The sequence below is a fragment of the Embiotoca jacksoni genome, unplaced genomic scaffold (assembly GCF_022577435.1).
Source record: "Embiotoca jacksoni isolate LCO1_2020_lvr unplaced genomic scaffold, fEmbJac1.0.p SCAF_3, whole genome shotgun sequence".
Lineage (NCBI taxonomy): Eukaryota > Metazoa > Chordata > Actinopteri > Embiotocidae > Embiotoca > Embiotoca jacksoni.
In genome coordinates this window covers 7,909,625-7,925,724 of record NW_027185381.1, presented here as the reverse complement: position 1 = coordinate 7,925,724, position 16,100 = coordinate 7,909,625, and the positions used below count along the sequence as shown (strand labels likewise).

The 16,100-nt window shown below is 42.0% G+C and overlaps 1 protein-coding gene across 2 annotated transcripts in view; it reads right to left on the bottom strand.

The window, feature by feature from the left end:
• The window catches only part of peak1 (pseudopodium-enriched atypical kinase 1), a 105,491-nt gene that overhangs the window by 70,889 nt on the left and 18,502 nt on the right, over positions 1 to 16,100 (bottom strand). For both annotated transcript variants that reach the window (XM_069162427.1, XM_069162428.1), the window contains exon 2: positions 12,936 to 13,027. The gene's annotated coding sequence lies outside the window, so the exon portion shown is untranslated. The remainder of the gene's footprint in view (positions 1 to 12,935; positions 13,028 to 16,100) is intronic.

The window sequence follows — 16,100 nt, the reverse complement described above, 5'->3', positions numbered from 1 at the left end:
AGGAAACAATAGAGGCAGGTGTTTTCACTCATCTCACATGCCAAAGGATTTGCATGTTTTATGCGGGTCCCTATTTTTCATTGTAAAAACAAATCTCTCCAAAAAGTGCCAAGCTGGCCATTTGAATTTTAAGCTAATCTCTGTTATCACAATGACTTCTGGAAAGAATGTCACAATGGCTCTGCCTTCGACATTTAAATAGGAATGTAATGTAGTTCTTCTATAAGTGGGAGAAGAAACAGGTAATGAGGAAGAAAAAACAGAGAGAAGACATGTCATTGTGACATTTTCTGAACACTCATTAAAAAGTCACATGGCTGTCTTCAAGAAGAATACTTCAACCCTCACGATGAGCGCTCACGATGTGATGACTGAGTCATCATAAGACGCAGCAAGACATCAAAATCCATCAGTGCTGCTTCCAATGCATAGAAATGAAGTCATTAGAACAGTGAGCAACAGCAAACCTCGCTGCGTTTCACAGCCTCGTGTCGCTCACTTCTATTTTTAGCCTGTCAGGCCCGAACTAACCCTCTGAAGTGTAATTCGTAATATTCACCAGGTGAGAAATAATGAGGAAGGTGACTGGTAGTTATGCTGTTGATCAGCATGAAAATGAAAACATACGTTTTTGGATAACAGAGCTGCCAGATATTTGTACAGATTAAATGTCTGCCGGTCTCACTAAGAACAGCAGAAGCAAACCCTTTTATTCATTATAGTAAATTATAAAGAGTACGAGACATCCACCATTTTCAGACTAAACTCCTTCACGGAACGATATGAAACCCTCCGAGTTCCAGGAGCAACTGTGAAATCAACCACCACCTCAAACGACACGTTTGCACCATATTGTACAGATTTCCAGTGATCTCGAGCCTCGTAAACTGGCACCTTCATAAACAAGTAAATACCTGATGCACGGTTCAAATTCTGTTGCCTGTTGATGACATGCTCTGCTGCGCTCTGTAGCGGTGCACGCCGATGCTCGCACATCTATGCCAGTCTGTCGAGAAATATTCCGCCTCCACCGGCCTCGCATTCCATCAACAGCTGAGCTTGTGAGAGACATGCAGCAACAGGACGCCACAACCACGGCGGAGGCGATGAAGGCTTTAAGAGCCGTATCACGTTGCAACCTGACCGAGCGAGGGGGATTCGGAACAATGAAAGCGATGGCACTGCTGCGAAACTGCGAACCGTCATGATGAGCTTAAAGCGCAGCGCACCGTCCTTGTGACCAACCTCATTCGGACGGTGAGAGTGACTCTCTTTAATGCGGCGGAAAAGGTTTTTAGGTGTAGGTGAGTCACAGAAATAGACTCGTCACATTAATCCTAAAACTAATCCAAAAACGAAGAAAGATAGAGCAAAGCACTGATAAAAAAATAAATAAAAAAAAAAAGACTCGTCAGTAAACCTCGTATCTACCATGCAGATGAAGAAACAAAGCTGCCAGAGGAGCTGCTGCTGCTGCATGAAGACTACAGCACAGAACTGGTAGTAATATTCCTTGAACTGAATTCATGTGGAAGTTGAACATCCATCACATCTCAGCACTACTCTTTTTGATGGTTTTTAGTTTCCCATTGCCTTTTTCTTGTTACCCCCCTCGCACCGTCTCCTTCCCCTTTGATCCTCGAGGTAGGTGCTTCTTGACTGGTTCAGTCGTAAAGAGAGGCGAAGAGCAGGGAGATTCCTTCATGAGTGTATTTTTATTGATCTTCGTGAAGAGGAAGTAACATGTTCTTCAAGATTCAGTAGGCACCACAGTCATGTTTTACTGTGTGTTACCTCCATCCACATCAGACTTGGTTTCAATTGACTTCATAAAGGCTGCTCCCAATAAAGCAGAATGTGTAATACATACAGTATATTCATGAGACAAAATCATTTCGCAAGCGGCCTTCCTTTGTGGCTCTATTATAATTATAATGATTCTTCCCTTCTTAATAACTTCTTATCCGCTCTGTAGAGACGAGTCTAACTTCTGAAAATGAGGTCGACTCTTTTGCAATGCTTTAATCTGGGATCTACCATATTTTGCTCTAAGTTTCATTTTCACCTTGATGGGATAGTGAATGAGATATTATATTTCTGGTCAATATTTAACCCCGTCCCACTTTTCTCTCCTAAAATAGTTTCCACTTTCTCCCCTGCCTCCACGCCAAGCTCTCTAAAATCCAATTTAATTTTGGCCATTTGGCACCCGAAAACAGATTTGGCTCTGTGGGCCTTCTGGCAAGACACACAACATTTCCAAAGAAAGGGGACAGACTATCAATCCATGGATAGAAAGTTATTACCTTGTGACACTGGAAGGAAACAGTCATAATAACAGCGTTTATGCAGCAGAGGAGTTTATGTATGATTTTTTACGAATCCGTCTTCATCTCAACAGAAGCCACAGCGTTTCCCCTCAGGCCTCCACAAGAGTATGGGATCGTGTTCTTTCCGCTGTTTGGAGTCACAAACTGACACCAATGAAAAACACATTTGATATCTATTTAAATGTTTTAATCTGCCTCCAGCTCTTCACTTCTTAATTGTTTAACTGGAACCTGCTGGAGGGATGTGCGGTTATAGTCCTCAACACTCGCGGTTAACTTAGAAGAAAGAATGCAGGAGCTGTACGACGATGAGTTAGTCTGAACACCCGTAAGAACCGTGAACACATGATACAAGCGCACAGAAGAGCATCTGTGAGCAGAACTGCATCCTAGCGACGGAGCTTTTCTGCTCTGCGTACAGGAATGCAATCACGTGAGCACAGCGGCTGACGCCTCGTCGGCATTTATGATCCACGAATTAGCCTGAAATGAACTGATCATTTTGTTGAGCTCAAAGCGAAGTGACAGAAAAAAAAAAAAAAAAAAAAAAAAAAGAAGAAGAAAACAATAACGTCACTGGCTGATAGTTCTCCCTGCAGCAGCTGCTAGCACTGAAATGAACTAGATCGGTTCCACATTATCTTGAAGCAATTGAGGACTTAATGGATCTTACATGCAAGTAATGTGAGAATCTATCCTTCTCTTGTAGCTCTATGCTGTCCTTTTCTCTCTCTGCTCTCCTCTCACCCCAACAGGTCGAGGCAGATGGCTCCGCCCACCTCTGAGCCTGGTTCTGTCAGAGGTTTCTTCCTGTTAAGAGGGAGTTTTTCCTTCCCTCTGTTGGAGGTTTTTCTCCCTTCAAGAATAGTTTTTTTTTTCCCTCTTAGCGTATGTGGGAATTGTTGAATTGTTGGGTTTCTCTGCTTAATATTATAAAGTTCTGCTGTAAGGACTTCAATGTGTTAAGTGCCATGAAATAACCTCTGTTGTGATTTGGTGCTATAGAAATAAAATAAAATTGAATTGAATTGAATTGAACTGCTGTCAATACAAGCAGCCTGTGTTACATCTTGGTTGTGTGAAGGGAACTGTAGCGTGTAGAGAAGTGGCTGTTCCCTACTTTTTTCCTCCCGCCTGGTTCTTGGTGACTCTGCCGCAAAACGGGCGGTCAGAGGGCCAGAGACCGGATGTTGACGACGAGCCATCGAAGTAGTGGAGACATCAGCCGCTGTCCTCGGTTTCAGTGTACATGTTGAGGGCACGTACGGAGGCTCGCGCTCATCACAGCCTTGTGCTCGGGAGGCCGCATTTATGCATGTGGGGCAGAAATATTCAATCATGCGGATGCTTTTCCACCCGCAGATGCAGTTCTTTCCTCTCGCATCATGTTCAGGCGCCTGCAGGTTTTGAGATGAATTAAACCCCCAAAAAATGATGAGGACGAATAAACTTCTGTATTGACGGGTTTCAAACTAAAACCATTTACGACGTAAGGGTCAGTCCTCAATCTCCATTTCTAGTATTTCTTTGATGATGATGATGATGATGACGATCTGCACCACATCAGTGCTGCTGTGCCTTTTTAAGTAAAGGTCACACACTTGTTCAGCTACTGCAAATGAGGCCTTTATTTTCCCGACTCTGAATCAACTTCATGCCTAACTTTGCATCTCAACCAAAAGGATAACACATTGCTATATGTTGCACATATCGGAAATAAGGATGTTTGATTTATAGTTTGACTGAGCGATGATGAGCTCACGAAAGACGTCACTGGCAGCAGAAAATGATCTTTTCAACTGTCAATATATTGCCCCCAAAGCCTGAAATCCAAATAAGGCTGATTGTGTAAGATGAGCCGGGTGGTGCCAGCACTGAACCAAAACACCGCCTGGGTAATCGCTCGGTCTTCATCATGTCTCATTCTTTCCCAGTTACAGAGCTTGACTGTGAACATCTTGATGGCATTACTGCTACGCTCTCCATCTGGTCTCTTCCTCCGTCAGAGACACTCATTTCATTCACTCACGCGTCTGTCCATCTTTATTATAACAAAAGCTGGTCATGTCATGATTGCTTAGACTAACTGGCGAGTATGAAACCAGGGTTGATGAACAGAATTCCCCTGATGTGATATTCTTACAGCCGCTCTTTCAGCCATGTTAATCAGCGACCGTGTTCCATTAGTTTCCTCCAGTTTACTGAAATTCTCAACTAATGCGTCGCAGTACATCCAATTAATATCCAAAATAGCTGCTCAGTGACTGCAGTCCTGGCAGCGCATACACAATTTAGATTTACAGTTAAATGAACACGAGGCTTACTGCCTAAGAACAGTCTGGTACTTTTATCCCTGACAACCAAAAAACAAAATAAAAATATTGTGAATACTGTAATGGAATAAAATAACATTGATGCATTATTTATGTTTACATTTCAACCCAAGAAAACATTCTTGTCAAAATTAGCTTCATGTCCAGCAAAGACAACTAACAGTGACTGATTCATTGCTTTAAGTGCAAATAAAAACACTCAAGGAAAAAAAAAATCGAACTGACTTGGGTGATGTTGCGTTCACTTGTATGCACTGAGGTCAACTTCTGTTTAATCAGTCGAATCTGAATCCTTTAAATCCCAGGATTGACTTTGCTGCAAGGGGTTGTAGATATCCGAACCTTTATGGAGATTTGAAGCTCCAGATGACCAGTCATTGTTTCATTTTCTATATTTTATACTGTCTCATTTACAAAATTACAGAGATTATGAGACTATGGATACATACTGATGAACCTGTTGAGGCAATCTATGACCACATATTGCCTTTTACCCCAAAATCAGAAATCTTTGGTGGGCTGCATTACATGCATACAGATGGCACAATATTAGGCATAAAATGGGCCAAATGGTCAATAACAGGAGAGGCGGCTGAGGACCAAGAAGTGGACTCTCATAGACTGAAAGCACCGACTGTGCTACACACCGCAGATGAAAGATTACCTATTAGCTCAGAGGCTCCATTTTCATTCTCATCAATAATGCATGTAGTATAGATGCTTTCCTTCCCTGATCGCTGACCATGAAGAAAATACATAACCTATGAAACGTGGAAGGCCAGCATGAACAACATACCCTCCAGTGAAGTTTGAATCTTTTTTCCCACTGAAAACTTCATTTCCAGGGACGAGTCATCGAAATATTTAGGTGTTATGAGTTAGGTAATACATTCATGTTCAGCTACATAATGAGGTCGAAATATCTGATGTCGATTTCATCGCTGAGGAAACAAACGCAGAACCGCCACTTCAAAATTCAAGTACTCAATAAAGTGAACTTGTAGATTATTAAGTACCAGCTGCTTCTCATTTGAATTCTATGAAAGTTAAATCTTTACATACTGTGTGGTTGTTTTCTTAAATAACACCTGCAAATATTTAAGTTGATATCAATATTTAAAGACTATCTGAAACAACCTTAATGTGAGAATCTATCCTTCTCAGAAATTAGAGACTAATATTACATGACTACATCAGAGGAACATGGGGAAGCCAGAGGACCGTTTGAAATAAAGTCTATGTAGTATTTTTCTGTTAAACACAGGTTTTTGATGTGCACATGAGCTTAACATTGGCGTTTTTCCACCATGTCGAGGGTAAATGATTGATGTTAAGTCTTGAGAGATGTCAAAAGTCTAGTACAGAGGAAGGCATTCAACCCCCTTTCAAGTTTCACAGAGCTGGCATGTAAGCGCAGCTGAAAAAACATGTACTGGAGGTTGGGATGAACGGGGTCCGGCCGGGTGGGGAGCAGTCACAACACGGCCCGAGTACCAAGCGGAGAATGACAATGGTCAGAGGCCTCACTGGCCTGAACCAATATTTTCATATACAAGATAAATAAGATCATAACCCATATTATCAGCCACTAACTCGTAGACTGTGAATGCATTTTTAGTTCTCTGAAGAGAAGCCATGTTTACATTCCATACATACATGCCATGGTCCTTAAAACCTCCTCAGTAAAGATGATATGCTTTCAGCACGTTCGTTTTAATTAGATGACTTCTTGCTCGCCAATAAACCTGGTGTGCTGTTCTGAAAACCAATTTTCCGGTAATAATGTGATTCTAACAGCAGCTAAATCCCTCCAAAACTGACAGGATGATAAATTCTGCTGTGACAAAAGTAATATTCAGCCTCCTCCTTATCTCGACTTGAACATCAACTCCAACACCCTATCTTTCGATCTGTCTTTAAATAATAGCGGCAAGAAACACTTTGAAAGGTGCAGAGTGCAAAATGAGGCCAGCAACACTTTTCAAGTTGTTTTTCATCACATGCTTCAAAGATTCTATAAGCTTTCATTGGCAATCTTTCTAAACTTTGCCAAAGGCGATTAAAAATATGGATCTCAGAGGGCCCAAGAAAAGGAAAGAGAGCTTGAATCCAAAAGATTAAACACTCTGGAACAGTTGTAAACAAGTTGAAGCACACACCGAGTCCAACCTTATTTAAGGCTGTTACAACACATTCAAATTGGCCTCATGTTAAACACATCATAAAACTGTCAAAACATGTTTAAATCTCGACAAACTTCAAGTGAAGTAGAGCACAAAAATGAAATAAAGCCATTTTTAATTAAGTTCTCCAAAAAAAAAAAAAAAATAGATTATGCCACTTACAGTACAGTCACAATGTTGGTCAGACCAGATCCACTCGAGTGTGTTTTCAGCTGTACAAGCATATTGTTTCTGTTGTGGCGGTGCAGCGACTGAACACACAGAGCTGTGACTCAACTGCTGAGCAGATAGCTCAGTGCTGCTATTTAAGCTAGGAAAGCCAGAGGCGTAACTCAACTGGAAAACAGTGATACTTCGTTTACACATTTTTCACTTTAACTTCAACATCAACTCCACAGCATGAGGTCCAATTTCTCATTCCATCTACAAAGCACAAGCCACACAGGCAGGGGCAGAGGCTGAACAGCTGAAACTTCAGCCTGTTTGAAGAGCCAGGCAAGACAAGGTTGCCTAAGCAGTGAAACAATAGGTGGCCAGGCCGAAGGCTCTGTGCAGATCAAGTTGAAAGTCTCCGGGCAGAGTAAATCTGAACCACAGATTACATGTGAAGTAACTCCATCTGTACCCTAAAGTCCAGGACTTCCCCCTTCTCCAATAACATGATTTGAGGTTGTCAGATGGCGTGAAACTAAATAACGCAACGAGCCTGATGGATTAGCCTTCACTGGGAATTTCAGTCAAGCGAATTTGGGTGTTACTCTGTGACTGCAATTCATCAGACACTGTGAAAATGATCCAATAAATGGAATCTGACAGCATGGTCTAATGGTTAGAGAGAGCAGCCTTACACAGGAGAGTCCATGTCCAGCCGTCACATGACAGCAACACTCAATATCTTCAACAGAGCAAAAATAGTGACACTGACCCAACTCCAGCGCTGATGTTGTTCAGCTCAACCTGCACTCTGGTTATCAGCATTACTTTAATCTGTACTGAAAACTGAACCAGAGAAACCAAAGCGACATGATTTTTAAGGCTAAACCAAACTGCATCCTTATGATTTACCTATTCCATCAAATAATAATAATAAATGTGATTACTGCGTTTATGAGCTACAACAAATTTCCCAGTTTTCATTTTAACACCAGTTTATGCCGACGCGCACAAAAATCTCACATGACATGCTACACCAATGAATCTTTGCTGCTTTTGTTCCACCTGCATCAATGATGAAATCCTCGTTATGGATGTCTTAAACAGACTAATTACTCTGAGCATCTTACACAGAAAATTTAATCCAGCCTCTAATCCAGCATGATGGGAGACACAGAAATGTGCCGGGCCATCTTGGGGTTACGATGTATGCGGGGAAAGCAGCTTAACTGACGCTGTTGTGGTTGCGGTGCAACACGATAGGGATGACTTGGTGGCATTTTGGAGACTCTGTGTGAGCCACATATCAAGAAACTTAAAAATAAAATAGAAAAGATAAAAAGATGTATAATCTAAGGCTGGTTGAAGGGAAATTAGTTATTAATTTATGAGGCCAACAATAAACTGGAGCACAGATTTATTTAGAAACTACACGGAATGAGTAAAGCAGAGCTTCAAAGAAAAATGATAGCACTCGTACTTCCAGCGAAGAGCCTGGATGAAGTGAAGTTAAGCTGCCTGCATAATAAATATCTACATTCTTCATTGATGAAAGGGAGTATGGCTCCGTCCGTGGGAAAGCATGTCCATATCCTGGCAGCCTTGACTAAGGACTGGGGAGATCCATGGCAGGCCACAAGGAATGATGACCTCTTCTCATGCACTGGCACATTCCTGCCATAACTAAGTGGGAACAGGCCTGGGATAACTATAGCAGGCGGCCTAGACTCTCAGCTTGGTGGGACTTACTGCTGCCCACCCCTCTTCAAGCTTTCTGAAGAGCCTACCCAAACCCACGGAGAGCACTATTAGACCTAGAGGGTTCAAAAGTCATCTTGATACCATTTTACTGCTTGACCTTTGTTCCACCAGCAGGTGATGACGATCATGTGGTCAGTGTACTTGGGATGTAGGTCAGTAGACAAACGCACAATATTTCCAGTCGTTGAAAATGTATTTGATTCAATATTTGACATTCTTAAAAAAAAAAAAAAAAAAAAAAAAAGTGGCAGTTACAAACAGTGCAGCTCCAATGAATACGATTTAGAGAGTTCGGCTATCCCTCGGAGGGTCGCTCTGACCCATAGATCATTTCATATTGATGTTTCCGACGTCTGTGACTCCCTTTCTGAAATGCATTTCTGCTCTCTGATGGGAACTCCAACAGCTGCTGGTGGTGGGAAAGTCAGGGATTGAGAGAGAGCAGCAGAGCAGGAGTGTGATGGGAATACATGTTCCAGACGCCCACTAATTCATTGATCTGTGCTGACCTCGTCGCCACTGACATGGTGGGCTTCAAGGACACACCGGGTCGAGCTTTTTCCCACTTTCACACCGCATTTCCTGGAAGTTAGACACTTTGTATGACCTAACTGATTCAAACCTTATCAGTGGGATCCTAATGGGAAAACTTTACATTGTTTACTGTTGAAGCTAGATAGCAAGGGCACTTTTAGTGAACACTGTTGAAGTGGTAGCTCTAAAGGCAAAAAGCACAGGACACATTTTAATCCATTTATCAAGGACAATCACTCGGGAAATGCAGCAATCAATGAGATGAGCAACTTAAAGAGCTTCCATGAGTCAACAGTGTGTTATCTTAATGGATCTATAGTGTACATATATACGACCAGTCAATATACACCGACTTTCAGAGTGCTCAGAAACCCCGCTGGGACTCAAATGCACCACTTGGCCTCTGTTTGCCACAGGCATCTAAACAGAACAATGAAAAGCTCAGGAAGAACCCATTTCCATTTTTCTTATAATTTGAAGCCAACGCTGATATTCTACCACTCATATCAGCTGATACAGATAAGATATGCAGTTTTACAATCTTTATGCAGATGAGGGTTACATAACAGATTAACTACCTTATACAACTATCTAATAGTTAAGTTCAGTTTAGCCGTGATAAGAATTTGAAGTTAATTTATAATCTATTTGGTACTGATACTGTGCTCATTTTACTGTGTGGGCTTTCATGACAGCATGAGTTGCAATTTGCAAGGCTTATATTAACCTTCTCACGGATGTCTATGTAAATGAACTTACAGTGTGGTGTCACATTAATAGATTTTTGAAAGGGCAGTTTGAAACCTCTCTGATCACCATTGGTCTTTAACTTGGACAGAGTAGAAGGTAGGACATGTGATCTGCAGTAGGGTTAAGGTCCCTCTGAAGATTTCTTGAAATGAAATAATCCTCCAGAATAAGCATTAGAAGAGAAGACATTACCGTTCCCTTTTTTCCGAGGCCAGATTGTTGAAGAAACACTGGAGAATTTGAGAGTTGACATTTTTTTGGAGCGAGCATCTAGAGGCCAATACAAGACCTACATTATAATTCATGTGTTTTCCCACTGTACTAAAACATACTTCACTATACTTATTTATGAACTGTAAATCTACCATCGTACCTTTCGGAATTAACTTGTTTTCAAGGGAAAACCCATTTAAAAATGTCCAGTATTGAGCACTGACGAGGACAGTTTTATCAACCCCAGTGGGAATGAACCAAACCTACAGCATCTCTACTATCACCCAGAGAAGAATGAATTTGAAGAGGCCTAGAGGTAATTCAGGATTATGTTAGTGCCCTATTCCTGCTGAACATTACCATCTCTGTTGGAGCTACAGCAGCCAGGGTAGGAACTGCTCAGGAACGCTGAACTTCACCTATTTAAATGCTACACGTGTTTGAATACTTCTAAAATGACAAGACAGGGAGAGGTTACATCTGGATGTTTACACTGCATTTGTTCCAACAGTCATAATCAAACGATGAGCTCGTGATGCGCCTTGACTTGAACGTTCATTTGTTGTGTGCCAAGCTTTGGATTTTTATCGCATCTGCTTGTACACACAAAGCAGTTGGAGATGGTGGAGAGAGACATAAGTAGAAAGTATCGCAGCCAGACGGAGGGAAAATCAGTTGGACGGAGTTTCAGCAGATTTTTGAACAGAAATACAATTTCTGGATCAGAAATTAATATGCTGCGTGATATCTGCACTTAATAATTACAATACATACTGTTGCAACTGTAGTGCGCTGCTGATTTTTACTACCACTGTTTCTGTATATTTGTGGATAATTATTATCCTACACAACCCTACCTTGCATAGTAGAACTTTAGTAGCGCTTAAAATGGCACTTAGGAATTGTATTTTCTTGATTCCTGTTGTTCTGGGTTTTGTACCCTCATGGTTGAAATGCACTTATTGTAAGTCGCTTTGGATAAAAGCGTCAGCTAAATGAAATGTAATGTAACAACCCCCCCCCCCCCCCCCACTCTTCCCCAAAAAACACTGATCAAGTTCCCCAGGGGAAATCAAGTGTGAATGTCACATTCCTCATTTAAGTTAATGACCACACTATCAGTGAATCAGCATTTAGAGGATAATTATGCCAAATGCAGGCCTCTCAAATAATCTTCCCTAAAGATCCTGTGATCCTACATGAGACTAGATGATGTGGGGCCTTTCAGTGAGCCTGTGAACACAGAGACATGCCAAAGAGCTGGCGGGTCCAATTACCCTCCGGCCATTTTCATCTAAAGACAAATGTGGGATTTCGCTATGGTGCTTATTAAGGCTTGGCACCATGACATGACATGGCACATGACACTGCCACAATAACTGGACCACATCATGTCCAAAACATAGTGTTACATAGATAGAGATATACTATATATGGCTGCAGATGCAAAACCTTTTTTAGCACAAAAAACAGAAAGTCTACCACTGAAACTGTGCTGTCGCAATAAGAAGAATGAAAAAGGCCGTGGAAATATGTATCCGGAATGTGAAATTATAGAACAGCGGTGACAAGCGTCTCATCATCAAATGCAAAGGGACTTACTGAGGCAACGCAACATTGCAATCATCAAAGTAGAGGTGGCAATAACTACCACAGCAGAACAAAAACAAAACAAGTCCAAAAATAGTTGCTGCGCTTTGTAGGTGACGTGGAGCCTCAATTTTCAAATACCATCATGAAGTCATGAAGTCGGGGAGGATGAAATCATTCCCCACAAAGAGGGTGAGTATACTGAAAGGAATTGTGCCATATCGACTGAATCACCTCAACATGCTTCCGTGGGAGTCATCTTTAGCATATATGGCCGAGAAAACGCTCCCTCTTTTCATTGGTCTTGACCTCTCCACATGGTCATCGGTACTCTCACACTGTGATGCACGATGGGCAGATTTCAGCGTTCTGGAGAGACCTAGACTACGTTACAGACACGCACACCCATTACCACAAGAGCCAAGTTAACAGGGTGAGGTTGTTAAGCAGTTTGACAAATCTGACTCTTGTGTAGCTGCAGTTCTGTGCCAGGGCTTTGAGAATACTGGTCCCAGAACAGAAGATTTATGGAGGGGCAGGCACAAAGACAAAGAATGAACAAACATCAGCCCAGGCAGCGAGGGCAGCAGCTGAAACACACAATACAGCCTTCCATTCACCCGGACTTACCCTTTGTGTAACACAGTAAGTCTACTCCAAATATTAGGTTCGGTAAAAGTTGTCAAAATGAACAACACATTAAAACTAGTTTGTGTATCAAGAGCCAGGCTGGAGATGGTGATCTGGTTTCAGGTAGTCGTACACTGGCGCTGTTACCCTGTGGTGCTGTTTGTACAACCCAACATTACTCATGTCTCCGTGGCCTTTACATGCCCACAACAGCGACGGTTCCCAAACCCTGCCCAAGCCCTTAAAGAAGAACATCAGAGGGGGGGAAACTCCATAAAGAAACCCTGAGGATGTAAAGTGGTAGAAAACAGTCCTGTCATTTTTTTTCTGCTGTAAAGTAACTTTGAGAGAAAACTGACACTGTCACACACCGATTGCAGAACAAATTGAAACAGCAGTTCTAACATGATTAATTGTGCAGTCCGGCAGATGAGAGCAGGAAACAGACGTTGGCTTACCCGTCAGGTCTTCAGTATTCTCAGGCTGAGAGCACCGGAACTGGCTGATTCAGTCAAAGCCTCGGGGCATCTTAAGGCTGCAGACAATTTTCCTGCAGACAAGCGGAGCAAGAGACAAGAGGGCAGATGTCAGCTTAACGTTACCATCACGTCCTCCTGTGAGCTCCTGCTTGAGAGGACTCAGGGATACACTGTAGGCTCGTGGAAATGAAAGGATTATTGTTTAGAAATTACACCAACAAAGTTCAAATTAGGAGAAGCGCAGAATAATGTATAATTTACACGTGTCCTAAATGGTCCAGGTACTTGTTTAGATGTTACTCCGTGCGGCAAATCAACATTTTTTTTTTCCTTTTTCGGGAAAACATGAATTTAAGTTTCACAAGTTTTTATCCTTCTAATATCAACTCCGGTAGAAAAAAAAAAAAAAAAAAGAGCAACTCAGCGGGTTGATTAAAGTTCCTAAAACTGAGAGCGTACATAAATGAGCAGCAGATGTAGTTGTCAGAGCGATGCGATCGTTTTTAAAAGAAATGGCTGAAGGTTTGCGAAACTCATGTCTAACGATCGCTTCCCAAAGAGAACGGGACGCTGGCGAGGAACGCTCGGGTGTAACCGTGACGGGGAGGAAGTACAGCACGAGACGGGATCAAAAAGTCCTGAAACTGGTCCTGTTGTGCACGAACAGAGCACAACACAGTGATGTGCACGTAACAGGGGGAAGTAATAACTTTCATGAGTAAGGATTCCAAGTTACATCACTTGATCAACATCAGCACCCGAGTTACACGTTTTTGTGACCACTGGTTCTCGTGAGAATTTGCGATTTAACCATGGACTTTAAACTTCAGACACACGTCGGATGTTGTGTCAAACTCAGGAAATCGACAAGGAAGCCTTGAAATGCTTCAGAAATACAAGTTTTATTAAAAATAAAACTAACCTGCGACGTTTGTGGCCTCTTAGTAGGAGGTAGGCGTCAACATAACACACATCTATCCTGCTTTGTCCCTCACAGCGTGAGTCGAAAGTCTAATATAAGAAAGAGAGAGCTGCACCTACTCAATGGGAAAGTTATCACACAATATCCTCAAATGATCTAATGACGGGTCCAGCAGTTAAAGACACAAATTTTATACTTTTTTCTGAGGTCAGCGCTTCTTTACAAGGCACCAAGCTGAGAATGAGCCAGATAATAAAAACGCTGCTCCCGCTTGATGTGCGATAATCTTCATAAACATTCAAACCAACCAGCCAAAAAGACAGTGTGCATGAATAATGCCGACAGACTAACGAGCCGTTCCAAAACCCGTTCTCCACAACACTGTCACATCCCAATTCTCATTAAAAGCCATGACTCAACAGAAAATTAGACACGAACCACTCCCCTGCCCTAAATTCATCCCCGCAGACATTGTGGTTTCACCCTCTTATACTGGAGTCTGTTCAGGCAAGAAACCAAACTATATAAGGAATTGTTAGTGTAGAGACCAGCTAGTGGCTCTAAACTGTTCGAGCCAAGGGTTTAGAGGCGGGGAGTCTGTTTACATTGAAAGAGGTTTTATTTTTTTTTGTTTTAAGAGGGTCCACTCGCTAAACATGACTCGGCCTTTTACGTTCAATCCAGCAATAATATTGGCTGCCAGTGGGCGGAGGGTGAACAGGGTCGGTCTGAGAGCACCTGGCAGGTGTGGGTGTTGAGCACATGTCAATATTTGGGTGGGTACCCGCATGTATTTGGTGAATGCTAAGATTTTAGTAGTATTTTCAACATGTTTTGTTTGTTTATACAACATTACAGGACAGTAAACTGAAAATGAAAGCTATTCAATTTACAAAAAAAAAAACCAGCAAATCTTCACATTCATGGAGCTGCAACCAGACAAAATCAAAGCCAAATCAACGTCATTTTATTTCTCAGTCTTATTTTAGCGTGTAGGTATATCACAAGATACTAGTTAAGATATTACGTTCTGCAATTTGACTGGTACTCGTGGTTTATTCTTGCTTAAGAGAGGCAATAGAGCGACAGTAAAGAAAGTATTAAAGTGAAACCAAGAGACTGAGACACCAAAAGTTTCAATAGATGTGAGAACTTTCAACCTCAACTGGAGTTAAAAAAAAAAAAAAAAAAAAGTCCAAAATGCCCCACACAAACAAAATAGTTTAATAAATATGAGTAGCGCCCTGCCAGTTCTCCCCTGGGCTTCCCTTTACCTCTGGATTTAGCCTTGACCACTTCCTTCCTCTGGCTCTAATTGGCAGTGCGCTACAGTATTTCTACGTAGACAGACGGCTAAACAGCTCCATGTGTCTCTTTATGGCAGTTAAGCAACAGTAATCAGGACAGATACCGCGCTAAGCACACAGGCGCTGCTACCGTGATGCAAACTGTTTTATTACATTCAAACTGCACTACCGCAGTCTGCATCCACTCCTTGAGCCGAGCCTGTACTATAGTGGCTCGGTGGATATTTGTGATTCACGAGCTGCTGTTATAATGCCATTGATGGGCATCTTTCATCCGTAACATTTGGGAAATGATCACTCCGAGGCCAAAATTAAAAGTCTGAGCTGACCTGCCGAGACGTGAGCTTTGGACAACGTGAGCCTTTGATCTTCAACTCAAGCGCAGACTACAAGGTCTCCGTTGCAGGGAAACATGCCAAGCTCAACAGAACCTGAAGCAAAGTCTTTGCAGGATTCTGAACCCCAAACCACGTGCAAGATTATCATATTTGACCGGAAACATGCAAAGTTTCAAAGACACCGACATGCTAGCTTACTGCAAACCTGTCGATCATGCAAGACAGGCCGTGGCAAAGGAACTTTCATTGAAAGAAAAACTGGTTTATAGCTATTCCTGCCTGTAAAAATATATAATAGTTAAGAATTGATATTTTTTTCACTCGACAAATATTGTTTTCAGGACAACACAAACATTTTTTTGGTCAGCCACTTGTATTTTGGTGGCAAATATGACAAGAAATGGAAATTTTCCAAGCGCACAAGATTAGAAACAGAGCAGCTCTTAACATTCACAAAACATCTTGTTGTTTGCATGAAATGCACAGATGTTTGTCGCTCTCAGACATGCGCCTCGATTGGCTGTTTCCAGGCTAAGTAGGCTGGGAAGCCGCAGGAGGGGCAGCTGACTGCTTGCAA